This window comes from Crocuta crocuta, unplaced genomic scaffold (assembly GCF_008692635.1).
Source record: "Crocuta crocuta isolate KB4526 unplaced genomic scaffold, BGI_CrCroc_1.0 scaffold115, whole genome shotgun sequence".
Classification (NCBI taxonomy): Eukaryota; Metazoa; Chordata; class Mammalia; order Carnivora; family Hyaenidae; genus Crocuta; species Crocuta crocuta.
Window position 1 is genome coordinate 7,756,923 of NW_027530575.1, and position 14,103 is coordinate 7,771,025.

The 14,103-nt window shown below is 56.4% G+C and overlaps 1 protein-coding gene across 1 annotated transcript in view; it reads right to left on the reverse strand.

Moving 5' to 3' along the window:
• PDE4A (phosphodiesterase 4A) overlaps positions 1–14,103 on the reverse strand; it is a 37,463-nt gene that overhangs the window by 21,704 nt on the left and 1,656 nt on the right. The gene's annotated exons all lie outside the window — the stretch shown is intronic.

Below are 14,103 nucleotides of genomic sequence, written 5' to 3' on the forward strand. Positions count from 1 at the left end.
CAGCTGGGCCCGCGGAGCCCTGCAAGCACAGTGCGCCCCAGGGGGAAAGAGACTCCGCGGGCGGAGTGCGTGCGGGGTCCGGTGACAAAAACCCAGGGGAGGGACGACGGATGCGGGGAAGGGGAAGGAACAGAAACAGGAAAGACAGAAGTGGAAACAGAGACACAGAGAGAAGCCCGGAGAGAGGCACTGATTTCCCCCCCCTACACACACACCCTCTCGGACTCCACGCTGGGCACCCGAGCCCTCCTCCCCTTCCCTCCCCTCCCCAGTCTCTCCCCCGGGTCCAGACGCTGACCTGTCCCCGCGGTGTCCTCTCCCAGTATGTCTCTGACCTCAGGTTCCAAGCAAGGGGGCGCGGAGGGTAGGGAGGTAGGGGGGTAAGCAGAGGACCCTCCCCTGGCTCTGGAAAGGCCCCCAGGGCCAGCCAGTGCCCACCTCTTGGAAACCGAGGTTTCCCAGATAAGCGGACACTGGGAAGCCAGACCGGATGTGTCTCCAGGTTCCTCGCCCCCAAGCTGCGAGCCCCCCGCATCCCACCCCGAGCCTGGCCTGGAAGAGAAGGCGCCTTTGCTCTCTGTGCCTGGTGCACCGGAGCCTCCTGGCAAGGCAACCCCTCCCCCCCAATATGGGCAGCGCTGGCTCCATTTCACAGGCCGTCAGACTGAGGCTAGCAGAATTGAACACGCGACCCCAGATCACCGTGGATGGCAGGTTAGCCTCACGCCTCCAAAGCCTGACCGCAGACTGCAGAGGAAGTGGGAGGAACTTAACGTTTATTGAGTGCCTACTGCATGCCCTATCAGATGTCTCCACGGCAACCCTGGAGGGCAGGGATGATTGTTATCGCTGTCCTGGGACGGAAGAGGGGAACTCAGGCTGCGGAGAGGCAGCTAGGAACCCCAGACCTGGCCCGCGCCCGGTGGCCGAGGGAGATTCGAACCCGCCGCCGCCGCCGGCGCGCACTTACCCAGCCCACGCCTGGCGACCAAAATCCTGATGGCTGCGGAGAAGCCGAAGACGTCGGCGGAAAGTTGGGGACGGGATGGCGAAGAAGACGGGAGAGGAGGGAGGCGAACGCGGGCGGCGGGGTGCGCGCGGGGCCGGGGGCTCAGGCAGGAACGNTCAGACCGCAGGCCCTCCCCGCAGTCCCCTGAAGGTCCTTACAATCGCCGGAAGCGCCTCTACAAACATCTGGGCCCCCCCCAAATCCCTGGGGTGTTCTCACAAACCGCTGTAGCTCTCACAAACCTCAGAGGCATCCCCAAAGTCCTTCAGATGTCCCCCAATTCCAGAGACTGTCCCAACTATCCCTGCGATGTCCTCACACAATCCAGAGGTACCCCCAAATCCCTGAGTTCCCCCCAAAGGCCAGAGGTGCGCTGAGAGGCCCTGCACACCCTGGGACACCCCCATAACTTCCCAAACGGCCCTTACTGATGTCCTCATTGTTACTGAGATATGCCCACAACTCCCAGGGGCACCCCCAATAATCTCAGGATGCACCCGCAAATGAGACTCCTCCAGATCCCAGGACCATCACCAGGTTTCCGCAGACGTCTCCAAAAATCTCTTCGAGCACCCCCACCACCCCTGCGGCATGCAGAGGTCCCCAGGGGACCCCTAGAATTTCCCACAGTCCGCATGAGGGCCCCCCACGTTCTAGGATCCCTCACAGAACCCTAAGAACGCTTCCACGATCTCTCAGATTCCCCCCCCAATCCCCGAGGGGCTCCTTAGCATCCCTGAGGTGCCCCCACAAGTCCAGAGATCCCAAAATAACCCCATGGGTGTCTTCAGACTCAGAGAGTTTTCTTGCGTAACCATGTAGCTGCCACCAAAATCCACAGACCTCAGGGGCACAACTAGATTCCTCCACGGTTCCTAAAACCGCCCCATAGCCCTAGGCTACCTTCCAAAACCAAGACGAACCCACAGTCCTTGGGGACACCTTCAGAATGCGCCCCCCCCCAGCTTCTGTAACTTGGAGACAGTCAGTCCTTGACGCTGAGTGTGCTTACGAGCCCCTAGCTGCTCCTAAGAACTGCTCCCCCCAGTCCTCCCGCCCCTTAGGGTGCCTCAGAGGCACCTTAGAATTGGGGCCCCCCACAGCTCACGAGGGGGCCCCAAGACGCCGACCTCCCCTCAGCAGAGCAGTACAAACAGACAGGAACTTTCTGGAGCCCCTGTGGTGGCTCTGCCTGCCCAACCACTCTGTGCGGGGGCGGGGGGGAGGGGGCACATTATCCCCTTTCACAAATGAGGAAATGGAGACTGAAGTGAAGATTCTTGAACAAAGTTAGCCAGCTGGTTATAATTCCAGAGACAGCCCCAAACTGTCTGTGGCTCTTTGGGGTTAGGGAAGTGGGAGAAAAAATACAGCAAATCTTATCTTAGGGTGAGGCCTCAGTGAATACTTTTCTCTCTCTACCTGTTGGCTCTCTTGTCATGGGCCCCAGGATTGGCTGACCTAGGCTTGAGTCTGGCCTCTGATGCTTCTTAGCCATTTGACTTTGGGCCAGGCACTTCATTTCACTGAGCCTCAGTTTTCCCACCTGTAAAATTGGCATGATAACATTATGCATCTCATGGATGAACAAGTTAAAATAAAAAAGGTTCAGAAAAGTATTTGGACATAGTAAGCGCTCATTGAATGTCAGCTATGATTATCTGAGGGAACATTTACAGAGAGCTTACAAACCACTGTACTAGCAAGTGATACAGGGGCACCTGGGTGGCTCAGTTGGTTGAGCGTCCGACTTTGGCTCAGGTCATGATCTCGCAGTTTGTGGGTTCGAGCTCTGCATTGGGCTCTGTGCTGGCAGCTCAGAGCCTGGAGCCTGCTTCGATTTCCGTGTGTGTCTCTCTCTCTGCCCCTCCCTCACTCGCGCTCTGTCTCTCTCTCAAAATAATAAATATTTAAAAATAAATAAAATCTTATTAAAAAAAGAGGATACAGATGATGATGATAATAGCAGCTAATCTTCAGAATGCCTCCTGGGCATTCAGCACCTCTGGCTATGATCTCATTTAATTCTCATAAAACACCTGCAAAGTGATATATTGTCTTTGTTTTACAGAGGAGAAAACTGAGTCTTAGCGGAAAAACAACCCGCTCAAGGTCACACACCCCGTGAGTGTCTGAGCCAGGCTCTATACCAGCGTTTGCCACCCTTTATTTCAGTATCGCCCCCTCCCCCCAAGGAATAGCCTGTTTGGACATTCCCAACTCCTAAACTGTCTTCTCTATGAAATGTTAAAGCCACCGATACACAGGCATACCTCGGAGATAATCGTGGGTTCGGTTCCAGACCATTGCAATAAAGTGAACCTCACAATAAAGCGAGCCAAATGAATTTTGTGGTTTCTCAGTGCGTGTAAAAGTTACGTTTACACTGCCCTGTGGTCTATTAAGTGTGCATTACATCTAAAGAAATGTACATACCTTAATTTAAAAATACTTTATGGCTGGGGCACCTGGGTGGCTCAGTTGGTTAAGCGTCCGACTTCGGCTCAGGTCATGATCTCATGGTTCGTGGGTTCGAGCCCCGCATCGGGTTCTGTGCTGACACCTCAGAGCCTGGAGCCTGTTTCGGATTCTGTGTCTCTCTCTCTCCCTCCCCCCGACTCATGCTCTGTCTCTCTCTGTCTCAAAAAATAAAAAATAATAAAAAAAAATACTTTATTGCTAAAAAATGATAACCATTACCCAAGCTTTCAGGGAGTCGATCTTTTTGCTGGTGCAGGGACTTGCCTTGGTGTTGGCGGCTGCTGACGGATCAGGGAGGTTGTGGTAATTTCTTAAAATAAGGAAACAATGACATTTGCCAGACTGATTGAGTCTTCTTTTTAGGAGTGAGTTCTCTGTAGCATGTGATATTGTGTGATAGCATTTTACCCACCATAGAACTACTTTCTTTGTTTATTTATTTATTTTGAGAGAGAGGTGGAGGGGCTGAGGAGGCAGAGAGAGAGGGAGAGAGAGAATCCCAAGCAGGCCCTGCACTGTCAGCATGGAGCCCGATGCAGGGCTCGAACTCAGGTGAGATCATAACCTGAGCCAAAATCAAGACCTGATCGCTTAACCGGCTGAGCCACCCAGGTGCCCCTAGAAACTTCTTCCAAAATGGAAATCAATCATCTCAAACCCTGCTGCTGCTTTATCAGCTAACGTTATGTAATATTCTAAAACCTGGTCATTTCAACAATCTTCACTGCATCTTTCCCCAGGAGTAGATCCCGCCTCAAGAAACCAAATTCTTTGCTCATCCAATAAAAAGTGACTCCTCTACTGTTCAAGTTCGATCATGAGACTGCAGCAAGGCCATCCTATCTCCAGGCCCCGGTTCTGATCTCCACATCACCCGCAGTGACTCCTTCCACGGAAGTCTTGAACCCCTCACTGTCACCTGTGAGGGCTGGAATCAACTTCTCCCAGGCTCCTGACCTCCTCCCATGAACCAGAAGGTTCATAAACGGCATCTAGAAATGGTGAAGCCTTTCCGGAAGGCTTTCAACGTAGTTCGCCCAGATCAATCGGAGGAGTCCCTTTCTAAAGGCAGCCACAGCTCTACAGAATGGATTTCTTAAAGAATAAGACTTGAAAGTCAAAGTGACTCCCCCATCTGTGGGCTGCAGAATGGATGTTGCTTCGTCAGGCACGAAAACAACACTGATCTCGTTGTGTATCTGCACCAGAGCTTGCTGCCGGTCAGGTGCTTTGTCAGTGAGCAGTAATATTTTGAAAGGAATCTTTATTCTTTTTGAGCAGTAGGTCTCAGCAGCAGGTTTAAATTATTCAGTAAACCGTGTTGTAAACAGATGTGCTGTCATCCAGGCTTTGTTGTTCTGTTTACAGAGCACAGGCAGAATCCTTTGGAGTCATTCTTAAGGGCCCGAGGATTTTCTGAATGGCGACTGAGCGCTGGTTTTAACTTAACATCACCAGCTGCGTCAGCCCGTCACAAGGCGGCCCTCGGAGGCTTGGAAGCCAGGCGCGGACTTCTCCTCTCCAGCTATGAAAGTCCTACGTGGCATCTTCCAACAGAAGGCGGGTTTGCGCACATTGAAAACGTGTTGTTTAGCGTAGCCACCTGCCTCGATCAGCTCGGCTAGATCTTTCTGGATGACTTTCTGCAGCGGCTACATCAGCACTTCCTGCCTCACCTCCCTCTTTGGTATTATAGGGACAGCTTATCTCCTTAAACCTCATGAACCAACCTCTGCTAGCTTCACACTCGTCTGCGGCAGCTTCCTCGCCTCTTTCAGCCTGCACACAACGGAAGAGAGTGAGGGCCACGCTCCGGATGAGGCTTTGGCCTAAGGGAATGTTGTGGCCCGGTTGATCTTCCATCTTGACCATTGAAACGTTCTCCCAAGTCAGCAATAATGTGGTTGTGCTGTCTTATCATCGCCGTGTTTACTGGAGCGGCACCTTGAACTTCCTCCAAGAACTTGTCTTTTGCATTCACCACGTGGCTCACCGGCTGGTACGAGGGGCCCAGCTTTTGGCCGGTGTCCGCTTTGCAACACGCCTTCCTCACTAAGCTTCAGCGGCTCTGGCTTTTGAAGTGAGAGACGGGTGTGACTCTTTGTTTCACTTGAACACTGAGAGGTCACCAGGGTGATTAATTGGCCTAATTTCAATAGTCCTGTGTCTTCGGGAAGAGGGAGGCCCAGGGAAAGGGAGAGACGGGGAACAAGAGCTCGGTGGAGCTGTCGGATCCCACCCTGACATTCACCAGTGAAGTCTGCGGTCTTACACAGGCGCGGTTGGTGGTGCCCCCAAGTGGTTACACGAGGAACGACAGGTGGATCACAGAGGACCAGAATGAATATGATAAGGATGCAAAAGTTTGGAAATAACTGCAAACACTACCAGAACGGGACACACAGAAACAAGGTGAGCAAATGATGTTGGAAAAATGGCGACTGACTTGCTCAACACAGGGTGGCCACACACTTTCAGGATGTAAAAAACGCAGCCTCTGTGGGGCACTTGGGTGGCTCAGTCGGTTGAGTGTTTGACTCTCGATTTCAGCTCAGGTCATGATCTGGCAGTTCCTGAGTTCAAGCCCCGCATCCGGCTCTGCACTGACAATGCAGGGCCTGCTTGGGATTCTCTCTCCCTCTCTCTCTCTGCTCCCTCTTCCAATCTCCCGCTCTCTCTCAACATAAATAAATAAACCGGGGCACCTGGGTGGATCAGTCAGTTAGGCCTCCAGCTTCGGCTAAGGGCTGGATCTCGCAGTGCATGAGTTCGAGCCCCACACTGAGCTCTGTGCTGACAATGCAGAGCCTGCTTGGGATTCTCCCTCTCTCCCTCTCTCTCTCCACCCCTCCCCCACTTGCGTGCATGTTCTCATTCTCTCTCCCTCTCAAATAAACTTTTTTTCAAAATAAGTAAACTTTAATAAGTAAATAACTTTTGGGGCTCCTGGGTGGCTTAGTCGGTTAAGCGTCCGACTTTCGCTTAGGTCATGATCTCGCGGTTCGTGGGTTCGAGCCCCGCGTCGGGCTCTGTGCTGACTGCCAGCTCAGAGCCTGGAGCCTCTTTCAGTCTGTGACTCCCTCTCTCTCTGACCCTCCCCTGCTCACGCTGTGTCTCTCTCTCTCTCTCTCAGAAATAAATAAAACATTAAAAAAAATTTTTTTTTAAATAAGTAAATAACTTTTTTAAAATGCAGTATATTGGGGCGCCTGGGTGGCTTAGTCGGTTAAGCGTCCGACTTTCGCTTAGGTCATGATCTCGCGGTTCGTGGGTTCGAGCCCCGCGTCGGGCTCTGTGCTGACTGCCAGCTCAGAGCCTGGAGCCTCTTTCAGTCTGTGACTCCCTCTCTCTCTGACCCTCCCCTGCTCACACTGTCTCTCTCTCTCTCCTAGAAATAAATAAAACATTAAAAAAAAAATTAAAAAAAAAAAAAATAAATAAAATGCAGTATATGTTAAGGGTAATAAAGCAAGGTATGCCTGTACCGTGTATCTGTTTAGGTCCTATGTGTATATTTGGGCTTTATACATAAATGTAAGACTTTTCTTTCCCACACGCCCACCCAAGAACCAGCTCTCACCCCCTTGAAGGTAAGGTCACCTCGCTGGGAATGCAGGGTTTCCTGATCTNGGGGCTCGAACCCACGAACCACGAGATCATGACCTAAGCGAAAGTCGGACGCTTAACCGACTAAGCCATCCAGGCGCCCCATGGGTTTCCCGATCTTGGCACTAGTGACAGTTAGCACCTGATAAGGCTCTATCCACTAGTAGCCAGTAGCACCTCCCCCCAGCCATTAAACTAAAATGTCTCCAGCCATTGCCACATGTCCCCTGGAGGCCAGAATTGCCCTCAGGTGAAAACTCCCACTCTAAACCCACTAAGACCCCTGTTCTGGCCACTGGGACCTCATGGTCCAGGCACAAACAGGAAGGAAGAACATTCTTAGTTACCTGCCCTCAGGATTCTCTGCACTGTTTTGCTGATGCCTCAGGTCAGGCTTTGGAAATGGTGGTCTGAACAGGCCCATTTCAGAGATGGGAAACCCGGGGCACAGGAAGGGGAAGTGACTTGGCCAGGGTCACCGAGACCCTGTTGTCTGACTCCAGAGACTGGGATTTTAGCCACTAGGCTACACAGGCCCTTCACGGTTCAGTCTCCTTCCAGCTCAGTGAGCTTTTTCCCTTCCTAGGAAGTCAGAGATAAACGAAACCCTAAAGCCAACCCTGACCATAGGCTGTGAGGCCCCACATGGGCTGCCCTGGCACCTCTCCCCCTCCCCTGCCTCATTTCCTTCGACTCACCCCTCACTCACTCTGCCCAGCCACACCTGCCTCTCTACTTTTCCTAGAACATAACAGACCTGCTTCTACCCCAGGACCTTTGAACTGCCTGTTTGTCACCTTCTTCCCCCAGACTCACCTAGTCTCCTCTGCCACTTCATTTAGGTCTCTACTCACATGTTACCTCTTTAGACAGGCCTTCCCTGACCCCAGGATCCCTCTTCTCTTCATGTCCCATGTGTCATCATCTGGAAATATTATATGCCTTTATTTGTTAAATAACAAATAAACACCTCTAGCCTGAGAACTCCAGGACAGCAGGCACTGGGTCCATTTCCTTCTTCGCCACAGCCTGAATATGGGCGTCAGTGTCCGTGGGGTGAATGGCTTTGTCACCGAAGAGGAAAATGAGGCTCAGACAAGTGAAATCCATTCCTCAGGTCACACAGCAAGTCAAGGGCAAAGGCTGGATTTGAACTCCTACTCGGGAGTGAAGACACTGGGCTCAGTGGCCCCCCAAACTCTATCCTCACTCGGTCAGTTGGCTGTTCCCTGGGCCCATAGCCCTACCCGCTATTCAGAGCCCACAGTCATTCTGTGACTAGTGAAAGAGGGGGTGCCAGGGGTGCCTGGGTGGCTCAGTCGGTTAAGCGTCCGACTTCGGCAGAGGTCATGATCTCACAGTTTGTGGGTTCAAGCCTCACATCCGGCTCTGTGCTGACAGCTCAGAGCNCAGGATTGTGGTTTCAAGGATACTCCCTTTTTCTCCCTGCAGATGTCAGAAGGTGCTTCTCAAAAACACCAGCCCCTGGCTGCCCCGCCCCAGGGCAGCCATCCGGGCCTTCCCCCAGCCCTGGGGAGGGCAGATCTTACTCACAAAAGTTTAGGAAGGAAAACACGGGGCGCAGGGAGGCACCGTGGTGGGGCCCCGGTCCCACAGCCAGTCAGTGGGCGGGGCTACAATCTGACTCTCACCCACCAAGCTGGAGTCCGGGAGACCTGGGTTTTTTAACCCCAAGTCTGCCCTTCCTCACTGTGTGACCTTGGCCAAGCCACTTCTCAGTTTCCTGGGCAGGAACAGAGCGCCAGAGGCACTGGGGGTTAACACGCAGGTCAGTGTCGGGAGGCCGCGGGGTGGGCAAGCCCGTCGGCGAGCCCAGAGACTCCGCAGCCTCAACTTCTCCGTCCAATTCCTCGGCATCCGCCAGGCGGCCGTCTCCACCGCGCTCGGCTGGATGGGGAAAGCCGCCTGGATCCGCCCGGGGAGCGCGAGGGCCTCACCCGCAGCCCGTGCTCGGTCGGCCAGCCTGGCGCCCACTCTCTGGGGCGCTCGATAAGCATGAAATAATAACCTGGGGCGCCACGGTAGTGGCGGCGGCGACTGTGTTCCGCTCGGGAACTAGAGTCCCACAGGCAGGTCCCGGACTCGGAACGCACGCTTGGCCTGTGCCTTTGTCATCATCCAGCAGAGGGCGCGCGGAGGGAGGGGCGCGCGGAGGGACCCGCTCCCAGAACCCAGCCAGGGATACGGGAGAGCCAGAGATGAGGGGAGGCGAGGACCCAAGTGGAGACAGAGGCCACGGGCCAGAGAGCGACCCTAGTTCGGCTGCCTCCACCCCTTCCAGGGACGCTGCAGCGCCCTCCCTCGGCGGGAGGAGTTTGGGGGTACAGAGGGACACGGAGTGGGGTTAGGGGGTCGGTATGTTGGCCCCGCCCNGTCTTTCTCTTCCTCCAGCTCCATCTGCCTCTTGACAGATCGTGGTGGCGCCGTGACTCAGCCCCGCAGGGCGCCAGGAGCACAGGCTCCTACATCCCCAGGTCTGGAGGGGGGCTGTGGATGCCATCTCGGATGGGGGGCAGTGCCCTCTCTCCGAGGGTGCCTGTGGCTCAAGTCTCGAGGGCTGTCTGGATCCCCTTATTTGGTGGCTGCATGAACTGCAAGGTAGGTAGCCCTGGAGCGCCCTGTGTGCACTCAGAGAAACCCCTTTCTGGAGAAACGGCCTGGCAGAAAGCCAATTCCAGAAGCAAGGTTCCCACTGGTGGCGTATCGGTTTCCCCTTCCTCCTTCTGCCCCAGAGTGGGGGTAGGACTCTGGCACCAGTGCCTTCCCTCTGGCCACAGTCACTGCGGGCGACACAGGCCTGCAGTGAAACAGAAACCTGCACCCTGCCTGCCGCCATGCAGTTGAGGTTCCTGTGTTTTCTTCCCACCCTGCAGGGGGGGAGGCTACCCAAGCCCCACCTTCTCTCCCTAGCGCAGGTCCCAGAGCGACTTTCTACGGAGCATTCACCCTGTGCAAGTCCTTCACACGTGTCCCCACTGTCGCAGAACTCTCCAGCACTCTCCTCCCACAGAGCAGTGCCAAAGCCCTACTTTACAGACAGGGAAACTGAGGCTCAGGGAGGGTAAGACACTCGGGGCAGGAAACCAGGCATCAGACAGATGGGCGTTGGGAGCTCAGCTTTGCCATTTCCTGGTTGTGTGGGCTTGGGGAAGAAGGAGAAGGGACTCTGCCCCTCTGGGCTGCAGTGTGGCCAACAGCAATACCTGATGAGACACTGGAGAGGAAGGCGTGTAGAACAGTCCCCAGCACGGAGCCGGGGAGTGAGCCATTACAAGATAGATGCCGCTAAGATAATGATGATTATTACCACTCAGCACGTCCCCAGGGAGTCAGTACCCCCAGAGACCAGGGTAGGGGGAGTCCCTGGGGCCTTAAAAAGGAACAGGGCCCCGGTTCCTACTGCACCCCGCTCCTTCACCGGTCTCTCAGGACAGTGACCTGAGCCAGTTTGGCACCCAGCCCTTGGTCTTGGCATTTCCTGTTGATTCCAGCTTTGTTTTCTTTCGGCTTCTCTCTGGTTCCCTTTGGGAAACAGCAGGCTGTGTGTGCTGGGCCCATGACACTTGCTTCCTGCTGGGGGCAGGGGTGCTGGGTCTGGGTATGTCTTCAGTGGCGGTAGGGGGTGGTTCGGGAGGGCTGCTGGAAGTCCCCAGAGAGAGCTAGAATTTTAGGGTCACAGCCCAGAGGGGCCTCCCTTGTGAACTCCAGCAATAAGAGGCCGGAATTTGACCTTCTTAGTGACGTCCCAGGCAGAGGGGCCCCCATGGGGGTCAAAGCACACAGTCAAAGCCGTCAGTCACACATGTCACCAGAGCAGAGTCAGACCCCAAGCACCACGAGAGCACACACAGTGACCGAGAACACCAGGTAGGTGGTGGAGGAGAGCACACCAAGCAGATGGGAGCACACTCCAGAAGTCAGAGGACTCCTGGGCACAGGGAGTCAGTGTCTCTGGGAGCACAAACAGTCCTGTTGCCACAATCACATTGTCCCAGAACACACACCTCACGGAGCCACCATCACTGCACCCCAGGAGTGCACACTGTCACAATCACTGCCTCAAGAACACACGCAGCCATTGTCACAATCGCTGTCCCAGGAGCACAGTCACATAATCCTGGCCCCGGGAGCTCACACAGTCACACTGTCACAATTACTGTGACTCTTAAGTACACAAGTCACACTGTCACAATCACTGTCCTGGAAGCACACAGTCACTGTGTCACAGCTACGCTATGTTGAAAGCGCACACAGTCACGCTGTCACCATCACTGTCTCAGAAGCACACACAGTTCCAGTGTCATAATCACTGTCCCCAGAGCCCACATAATCCTGTGTCACAGTCACAGGGCCCCAGAAGCCCAGGCAGAGCATGGAGCAAAGGCAGACCCAGCTAGTCATACCCACCCAGGTCAGTGAGAACACCACGGGAGCCGGCCCAAATCCTCCCCTCGCTCACACTGCCCCTCCGGGAGGCAGAGGCTCCCTTCCCCTGTGCAGGGCTTGTGCACCCCCCAGGGCACTGTTCCCTCCCTCTGGGCAGCTACTGGACCTAACACTCCTGTCCTGAGAGGAAGCTCCGACCTGGCACACAGGCCCCCAACACAGTGCTCCCCCAAAAGGCCCCCTCTGGATTTCGGACCCCAGATGATTTAGGGCGAGTCGCCCAAGGGTCTTCCACTCTCCCCCCCCCCAGGATGGCCAGTGCCCCTCAGCCCGGAGCCTAGGAATTGACCCCCTACAGTGCCCTCGAGATCATCCACAAGCGTCGTGAATCTAGCTGCCCATTCAGGGCCCCCAGGAAAGTGCCTTCTAGTACCCAGCCTAGCCACTGTTCCGCACCGTCGTCAACTAAGGGGACAGACTTCCAAAGCTGCAGCCTTGAACCGAGGCGTCGTTAATGCCACATGCAGCATGGCGCCCCCCAAGTCGACCACCCCCCAGAATCAGCGTCAGTAGGAAGGGTATTCGGGTACAGGGCACCACCAGGGTCGGGTCCCGGACGCCCCCACAGTGGAACTCCCCCCACTCCACACCCCCGCTAGTCACTCAGACTCCACCCGCAGCACAGCGCCCCCTGCGGTCAGCGGGGCGAGTTGCGTCCTCTCTGCGCGCCTATCCGTTCCACGCGCGTCCGCCGCCCGGAGTCTCTTACCGCTTGCAGCTGCCTCCGCTCGCGCCGCCGCTGCCGGTGCCGGTACCGTGGAAGGACGAGGGCCAGGACATGCGAGAAGTGCGCAGACCGGGCCGGTCGCCGGTGTCCACGGCGTCGGCGCGCTCTATGGGCCGGTGTGGCGGCCGCTCGGGCTCTGCGCGCTCCGCGCTGTCGGAGTAGCCGCGCTGCTGGATACGGATAGGGGTCCGCGGCTGCCGCCACAGGTGCTGTGGAGGCGGCTTCAGGGTGGCCTGGCCCTCCCGGGGCCCGGGCAGAGACAGAGACAGGCTCCTCTCCGAAGGGGCGGCCGGGGGCTCCGGGGCGCCGGCCCNGCCTGTGGGGGGCTGCCACCCAAGGAGGGGGGCCCTCCCCGCCCACGCAGAGCCCCGCTCCCGGAGGGGAGGGGGCGCCGGAACTCGGCTCTCTCCTGAGCGCCCTGCCTAGCCGCGGCGTGCACGGGAAAGAAGGAGTTAAACGGTTAATCCGATCAGGAAGAAGACACCCGACTGGTTGCTGGTGTGTCAGTCAGTCCGTCCATCATGGCGGGGGCGGAGCCCTATGCTGGCGTGTCCTCGCCGCTACCCCTGGCCGGGGGGGAGCGCGTGGGGAGTGGTCCCGGTGCCACCAACGCGGTCCCTGCGGCTGGCAGCGGCGATGTTCGGGGATTCTCCTGTTGGTGGGTCGGAAGATGGTAACGGTGTGTGCCCAGTGCGGGATGTGCGTGCACGTGGCCCCTTCCGAGGGTTGTCTGTGTTTTTGGTGTCGGCTGGAAGTGTGTGCGCGCACGTGGTTGGCTGCTGCGGTCTGCCTGTTTCTCTGGATGTCGCTGTGTGTGTATATCTGTGTGTCTGTGGGTGCAGGATGTGTGCGCACGTGTGCTGCTTGTTTGGAGGGTGTGTGCCTCTGTGGGGTCTGTTCTGGTGGCCTGGGGCTGTACATGTGTACCCACGCGTTTGGGTGTGTGTTGTGGTCGGTCTGTGCTTGCGGAGTTGTGCAGGCAATTCAGCCTCCGTGGTGTTTGGCTGTGGTATGAGGTAGTCTATACGTGTGTGTGTGTGTGTGTGTGTGTGTGTGTGGTCGGCCTGAAGGCAGCGTTGGGGTGTTTCTGGGGTGTGTCCCTGTGGCTCCTGTGTGGCTCCTGTGTGGCTCCAGGAAGACACCGCGGCTGCCCGCCCACCGCTCTGTGTATCGCCGCCCCTTGTAAAGCGTTTCTGCAGGAGGTAAACTGAGGCAGGTCCCCGGCAGCCGCGGGATGCATCCCCATGCCCTTTTCAGGCGAGTAAACANCCCCGCCGGCAGAGCCCCCCTTCCGGCACCTAAATCGGGAGTCGCCGTGACTCACGCTCCCGCCTCCCCCAGCGCCGCGCCGAGCGAGCAAGCAGAGAGCGAGCGGGATCCGAGCGCCACCCTCCCCCCATCTCTGCCGCCCTGGCCGCGACGGAGCCCTGGTGGTGGTGGCCCGGCTTTGGGAGCGCATTCGCCCGGGTGCCCCCACCTCCTGTGGCCGACACGCTCTTGGACCCTTAACGGCTCCTGTGCGCGTCCCCGGAAACNGGTTGGGAGGGCGGTTTGCAGAAAAGGGGCACAAGGCAGCGGGCCAAGGCTGGTGTTTGGAGCTCTGGTCTGACTCTGGGATGGACCAGGCTGAACCTGAACCTGGTAGAGAGTATTAGGATTATTTGGGAGGAGGGAGACGGAGATATGTTAGACCGAGGGAGGGGGAAAGAACAGTCACTTCCTAAAAATGAAGCATTTTTACCATGACCCAAGCAGATACCATGGAGACCTCCAGTTGAGTAGATAAGGGGAGGGGAAGAGAACGGTGGCCTGA